Below are 8044 nucleotides of genomic sequence, written 5' to 3'. Positions count from 1 at the left end.
CACCGCAATGGGTTGTTGGTAGATCTGAACCAAAGAGTTCACCAATAGATCCCAGACCCGAACTTCACCAATAAGCGGGGTTGTTGGTTGATCATGGGCACCGAACCCCACCTAGGATCCCAGACCCACGCTTTCAAGTGCAGGGTGGCAGGTCGATCAAGGACATTATGTCCCATCTGGACCAAAGAGACCACCAATAGATCCCAGACCCGAACTTCACCAATAAGCGGGGTTGTTGGTAGATCACGGGCACCGAACCCTACCTAGGATCCCAGACCCACGCTCCCACGAGCGGGGTCGTCGGTCGATCAAGGACATTATGTCCCAAGCCAAGATCCCAGACCCACGCAATCTCCACGAAGGAGCATCAGCAGGAAAAAAAAGGAACAACACGGCACAATCAAAGGTACTCAGGAGGAGAGTCGTGCACTCACCCCCGGCTGGCATGTTTGGGCCACGGAGGCACTGAAATAACAAACATTTAAATTACCCCAATTCAACTTCAACCATAAACATTTCTCTCCCAGTGAGCACCAAATTCAAACACAAAGAATCACTTCAGGAATTGTGAGGCCAACAGAGATTAGGGCGAAGGGGAAAACCAGGAAAATATAAAGGGGCGACACAATTAAAAGATAGAGCAGCCGCGCAACTGAACGCCACACAATATTCTACATTATAGGAGTTTGCCGCTAGTGAACGGAATCACAGACGAATAGGAAAGGGAAAGAGGAAAAGAGCAGGAACATGAACAAACAATAAAGAAAAGACAAGAGAAAAAAAAAGAACTACTGAAGCAAGATCATAGAATATCAACCAAGTTCGAGTAACAGAACCGATTGGCCGGCAAGCAAATCAACATACATGGCAGGAACAAAACAAACAAAACCCACACAAAAGAGGTAACGAAACAGGTCCCACCAGCCCTAAAATCCTAACTATCTCACCTTAGAGCTTCCACGACAGGTAAGAGCACCCTACCCACACATAGCTAGAAAACACCACCTAAATTAGGATAACATTACACACACATTCGGTCGACAACGACACCACATTAGGAGCAAAGGGTGGGATGGGAGGGTAAGCAGATGAATAATAGGTGAGGGCTACAGCTTTGAGGGGGACATAGGGAAGGGTGGTGAGATCCGGTGTTAAATGGGGAGGGGGAGGGGGGGATAAAGCAGAGGCAGCACCTGCTGCCTCTGCTCGTGGTAAAAAAAGTCTTTTTGAGGACGCAGGAGACAACAGGATCTCAGGGAGCAACCTGAGAATGAATCTGGGCGAAGGACACGCAGAATACGGCGGAGCAGGTGACGAGAACGAGGTTTCGGGCACGAAGACCGCGGCCAAACAGCAGACACACAGAGAGCCGATGGAGAAAGGCCGTGCAGGAGTACAGCGGAGCAAGAGCCATGAGAAGAACCACGCATCAAGATGTCAAAATGTGAAGAAAGAAGTAACCATGTATCAAGATTGAACTAAACATAAAAATAAACACCTGCTGTCTGGGTCCGCTTCCGTGGCTGGGGTGACTCTAGATGGTAGATTACATTTTTTCTTTTTTTTTCTTTTTTTTTCCTTTTAAAAACAAAAATTTTCTTTTGGCGGAAGCCCTATTCGTTTATTTTTAATTGATTCAAGCCTGTTATACCACGGTGGCACGGGCAGAGGCACATTATTTTATGTTCTTTTATCACTGCCTCAACATAACTTTTGTCCCTATCTACTGGACTACGCCACCTACCGGCCGGCCGAGCTGCAGCCTCACTGGTACCTCCCGCTTCGGGGCCTTCTGCGATCATCAAATCTGTAAGTAGTCCTCTAAATTTGCTCGCATGACCTTATAAAGGCTTGGAGCGTCTCGGGCGATGCGAGACGGGCGTTGAAGCGACCGCAATCTGGCTAAATCAACGACGCACATCGCGGTTAGGGCTAGAGGTAGCAGCCACTGGCCTCACTTCGAACAAATTAGAAATTCGGCAAGAAAAAGTTGTTTCGCACCTTGAAAGCCACTCTCATCGCTCCTGGGACGTTCCGAAGCCTCGCCGCTACCATCTCGGCTTGATTCAGCGAGATACAGGAGATTTATCAGCAAAAATCAACTTTCTTACCACGTGTATGCGCCGGTATGGGGGCTGCCATCTTGGCTGGGCATAACTGTAGAGCCTGCCCCCTGGAGTTCAAAGTTCGATTAAAAAGCAATTGAGCACATTAATTATCCGTGATAGTGTTAAATTGTGCAGAGGAAGGATATAGGGTAGTGAGCTGAATCTGGCCAAATTTCGACCGTCGAGAAGAAATTAACAATTATTTTTTCCCACCATACGACCTTGTGGGGTCCGCCATCTTGTTGTGGGACCCAACCATTTTGAGTATAGCATTCATATCTCGGCTTCTAGAGGCTCTGGGATGATAATTTAGGTGTCAAAAGATTCGTTTAAATGTGGAGATAGACATAAAAAAAACCGCGAGAGCCTAGCACAATTGAGAACGCCAAAAAAAATTAATTATTCAGGAGACATCTTCAGTGTTGCCTTCCTACTAGTTTTTTTTGGCTAGATTTGGCGGAACATCAGCAATTCACAAAAACAGCTAGGAAACTTCCAACTATTGCAATCCGAACCGAAAAGGGAGGGACACAGGATTACTCGACATCCGTGGCTGCTATTTTGGGTGAGACTACCCTGGTTTCGCTGAAAGGTAAACATGGGAAAGAACAAAAAAAATTCAGTGACAAAAGAGGAAATGTTGAGAAACAGCCCAGCGGTAAAGGCAAAGACGAATATAAAACAACCACTAGAAAAAAGAGCCCCGGGGGCAGTTACCGGAAAAGAGGACCACACTCTAACACCTATAGATGATGGTGATGATCAAGGGAGTTTGACTACAGTTTATTCAGAACATGAAGACGACTGGTGGTCTTCAGATGACGAAGCTCCGGAAACAGGGGAGAACCTCGCACAGGATAGACACCTCAGCTCTAAAACCAGCACAAATAAAGGAAGGGAAAAGGTAAGTAAATCTACACTAGAGGAAAACAAAGAGACACAGTCTCAACCGAATTCGGCACAGGAGAAGACAGATCGTAAGGATCATGAAAAACACAAAGATGAAGGAATAGATCAAGACAGTACAAAGGAGACTTCTAGGGCAAAACAGCTGTTAAAAAAGTTAATGAAAGTGGACAAGTCCTTTATGAAGGCGCTCTTGGCATTGGCGGCTGGAGATCAACAAAAGGAAAAGTTAATAGACAGGATCATGACGGAATTTTCTAGGACAAAAAATTTGGCATTGGAAGCCACCCATGAGGTAGCGAGGCTAGAAGGTGCCAGAGACAAAGAACAAAAGGCAACGACAACGGTCGCATCATATGCGGATGCGGTTAAAGGTAGGACGAGCACGACAACAGAGGGTAACCAAATTTCCCATCTTTCACAAACGCAAAAGGATGAGAATGAAAAACAGAGAGCCAAATTTGCACTTTTAGTCACGTCCGAGACGTTGAACACAGCAGAAGTACAAGCTGCCATAAAAAAAAGGATAGACCCACAGGAGCTCGGGTTAAGTGACCCAGAAATGCGAGAGGGGAAGCGAGGAATGGTAGTGTCAACCTCGTCAAAAGAAGGATTAAAAAACCTAGAAAACCTCATGGAAAACGACCCAGAACTCAGAGCAAGAATGAAAACGCAGAGGCCAAAAAGTAAGAAACCAGAATTAAAGATTATTGGCATAGATGAAGAACTCACATCTGAGGAAATAATTCGGAAACTCATTTCACAGAATAGATTAACATGTACAGAAGAAGATATAAAAATAGTAACCACATGGCAAGGTAAAGAAGGAAAAACGGTAATCGTAAGCTTGGAATACAGAGCTTGGAGACAATTGCAAGGTAAAGAGCAATTAAACATCGGATGGAATAGGTGCCGAGTATTCGACAATACTTATGTTCCAAGATGCACCTTCTGTGCTAAATACGGCCACACACAAAAATGGTGTAGATCTCAGACGCCGCGATGCACTGAGTGTAGTGGCAGACATCACTACAAAGAATGCAGAGTTGAAGATTACCTATGCAGCGCCTGCAAGCAGGACGGGTGGGAACCAGAAATGGTAAGTCATTCCATGATGTCAAGGGCATGCCCTACTTACAAAGCCAGAAGGGAGCAGGAGCTCGACAGAATTCTCCGCCAACTTGAGTTAACAGCACTCTAATTAGACAGGATACGCAAGCGGTATCCAAACGACAACTCCGGGTTTAGACAGTCTTTTCCCTCGTATAAAAAAAAAAAAAAAAAAAAAAAAAAAAGAAAAGAAATGGTGAATACAAAATTAAATTCAACAGAAAAATTAGAAATGATACAGGTTAACTTAGGCAGGTCCTTTAAGGCGAATCAGAATTTAAGCATTTATCAACAAAGGAGAAATCATCATATTTCATTAGTTCAAGAGCCCTATCACTTAAAAGGTAAAATTATACCAAGTTCAATAAAAGATAGAATTATTGCGCATGAGGATAACCCAAAAGTTGGCATCATATTCCACTCAAGGGTAACCAACATATTTCCAGTACAAATAGAAGAGGATTTTATTGCAGTAATAATGAAATTTAAGAACAAACAACTTCTCCTAATCAACTGCTATGCAGCACCTAAGGGGAACATAGAGAACCTACTAACTAAAATAGAGAACGTGATTCAAAAAACACATATAGAGAACATTTTAATAACAGGAGATTTTAATGCAAAAAGCCACAGTTGGGGAGGTGACAAACTAGATGATAGAGGGGAATTAGTTTTAGAGTTTATTATTAATAATAACTTAAACTTAATAAACGACAAGAACAGTGAACCAACATTCCAAAATTCAAGGGGCAAAAGTTGGATCGATTTATCTATTGTTTCAAACAATTTGATTAGGGAAGTTAAAAATTGGAAGGTTTTAAATGAACCTTCATACAGTGATCATAAATTCATCAAAATAGAAATATTTGAAGAGGCCAAATTACAAATGTTTAAAATAACTAAAACAGGGAAACAAAGAGCATTAACAGATTTACTAAAGATGGATTGGGAATTACAATCACGAAATCTGAATAATGTACAGGAGGTCGAGCATTTAATACAAAAATTTTATAATACATTGGAAAACTTATACAAAAAATATGAAAAACGCATTACCAAGGGAAAAGGTCAAGAGAAAAGCTGGTGGAACCTGGAACTAGAAATACAAAGGAAAAAAGTTAGAGCAATGAAAAGACGGTTCAAAAGAAGTCGAGGGGATATAAGAGAAATCTTTAAAGCTCAATATTATGAAGAACATAAATTATATGTAGAAAATATTGCACAGGCGAAAAAGAAGGATTGGGAAAATTTTTTAGCCAAAGTAACGAGGAATCCTTTTAATATAGGATACAAATTAGCCCGGAATCAAATTAAAAAAGCAGTCATTATAAAAAGCATGATAAAAGAGGACGGTTCATCAACAAATTGTCTTACAGAAACAGTCGACTATATTATAAGTAAATTATATGATTTAGCAGGAGAAAACGAAGTAAACGAAACAAAAGTCGAAGAAGAGGAAATAAACAATGACATTGAAGATGATGGGGAGTTTACGCAACAGGAAGTGGAAGCAATAATTAGGAACCTAAAGAAAGATATCGCACCAGGACCGGACAACTTAACAACGGAATTTATTCAATTAATAAATCAAAAGCAAAATACCTTTTTTGTAAATATATTTAATTGTTGTTTAAAACTAGGATATTTTCCTCAGGACTGGAAAGTATCAAAAATAATATTGATCCCCAAAAAGAAAAGTCAGAATACACCTGCAGATTACCGACCAATTGCAATAAACTCAATATTCGGAAAGATCCTAGAAAGCTTACTCAAAGACCGCATATATCACTTCTTATACAAAAACGAATTATTCCCCAAAAATCAATACGGGTTCAAGCACGATACCTCGACAATTCAGGCATTAGAGAACATAAAGAAAAAATTAGACCAAGCTTCTCTAGATAAAGAGGGAGCTTTGATTATATCAATGGATATCAAAAATGCATTCAACACCATTGATAAAAAAGAAATAATTAAGTACTTAGAAGAAAATAATTGCCCAAAAAATTTAATAAAATTAACCAATGCAATCATGACAAATCGAAAAATCTCGTACAAAAACGAAAACATTCAGAAAATGTATTGCCTAAGAAAAGGATCCCCCCAAGGATCCCCATTAAGTCCATTACTATGGACCATAATGATTACAGAGGTACTGAGGGAAAAATACCCAGAAAAAACATATGTGCAAGCTTTCGCCGACGATATCACAATAATAATTAAAGGAACATCTAAAAGAAAGCTACAAGATAAAGCAAACCAGACATTAAACATAATACAAAAATGGGGCCTCGAAAAAAAGATTGAATTCAATGCAACAAAAACCGAATTTATGGTTATTAAAGGAAAATATTCAAAAAGCCCACCAATACTTAAATTAGGAGACAATAAAATAAGAAAGGTACAGCAAATGAAAATATTAGGAGTAATCTTAGATGAAAACCTGTCTTTCCTTCCGCATTTAGATTATATAAAAGAGAAAGTGTTCGACTTGTCAATTAACTTAAACAAATTTACAGGTAAAAACAGAGGTATTAAAAACAAACAACTTAGGGAAATATATGTAAGGGGAATGGAAAGAATAATAACTTATGCAGGCCCAGTCTGGTATAGAAACATTGGCACCATAATCAAAAGATTGAAATCAATACAACGGAAACCATTAATATCGATAACTAAAGCCTATAAAACAGTTTCAAATAATGCATTAAACGTCTTAGCTAATGTTCCACCAGTACATCTAAAATTAGAAAAAGAGATAGAACTACACAACATTATCAAAAATGGAAAGCAGTTTATTTGGAATGACAAAATTTTCGATGCGGATTCTATTACTAAAAAAATTGACAAATGGAAAATTCATCCGTCTAAAAGATTAAGATTTAAGTTTAATAAAGAACTCAATCAAGAAACAGATTACAAAATTTTTACAGATGGTTCAAGCAATGAAATTGGAGCTGGGTCAGCTTTTGTAGTTATGAAAGAGCAAAAATTATTAGACACCAAACAATATTCATTACCAAAGTACAGTAACAATTTTGAAGCAGAAGCTATGGCTATAACCAAGGCCATAGAATATATTAGTTTACAACAAAATCGAAGCACCTATCATTTGCTGACAGACAGCCTGTCAGTCCTACAGGGGATAAATAATCCAGAAAACCTCAACCCCTATATATTTAAAATTAAGCAACTGCTCCAAAATGCTTCAGTAAACAACCAAATTATTCTAACATACGTAAAAGGACACAGTGGAAACATCGGCAACGACATAGCAGACGAATTGGCAAAAAAGGCAATAAGATTCGGAGAAGAAGTAGGGGTCCAAATTTCTAAGAATTTTATCAAAAAGGAGTTACAAAAAAAATTGTATCACAAATGGGAACAACTTTGGGCCCAAGACAAAATAGCTCGAAAAAGCTATATACACAATTGGATAAAACATATTAATCAGATTCCAAATCAATTTATTGCAAATTATCAGATTTCACAAATTTTAACAGGACATGGACGGTTTCCTCACTATCTGTTCAGGTTCGGGATAAAACAAAACAGAATCTGCCCTTGCAACATGGAAGAAACAGACATAGAGCATTATTTTACGATTTGTAAACTAACCGAAAAATATAGAGCACAGCTGAAGAGATTTTGTGGAGGCCCTGCTCAGGGAAAACGGGAACTTATTGAAAATGTACAGGCCAGGGCGATCCTGGAGGAGATGGTCGATACGATCAATAATAAACTGTAGGGACGTTACAGAGCATTAAACAAACTGGGAAAAAAAAAAAAAAAAGAAAATTCCCGGCGGCGATTCCGTCACAAAAAAGAGGGAAAACGAGGCCGATTGCACTGCCACCGTCACCATCACTACGGGGAGGAGAAGTATAAACCCGACCACTTCATCACATTGACACACGCCT

The sequence above is a fragment of the Rhipicephalus microplus genome, unplaced genomic scaffold (assembly GCF_043290135.1).
Source record: "Rhipicephalus microplus isolate Deutch F79 unplaced genomic scaffold, USDA_Rmic scaffold_115, whole genome shotgun sequence".
Taxonomy (NCBI): domain Eukaryota; kingdom Metazoa; phylum Arthropoda; class Arachnida; order Ixodida; family Ixodidae; genus Rhipicephalus; species Rhipicephalus microplus.
This window is presented reverse-complemented; position numbering follows the sequence as displayed.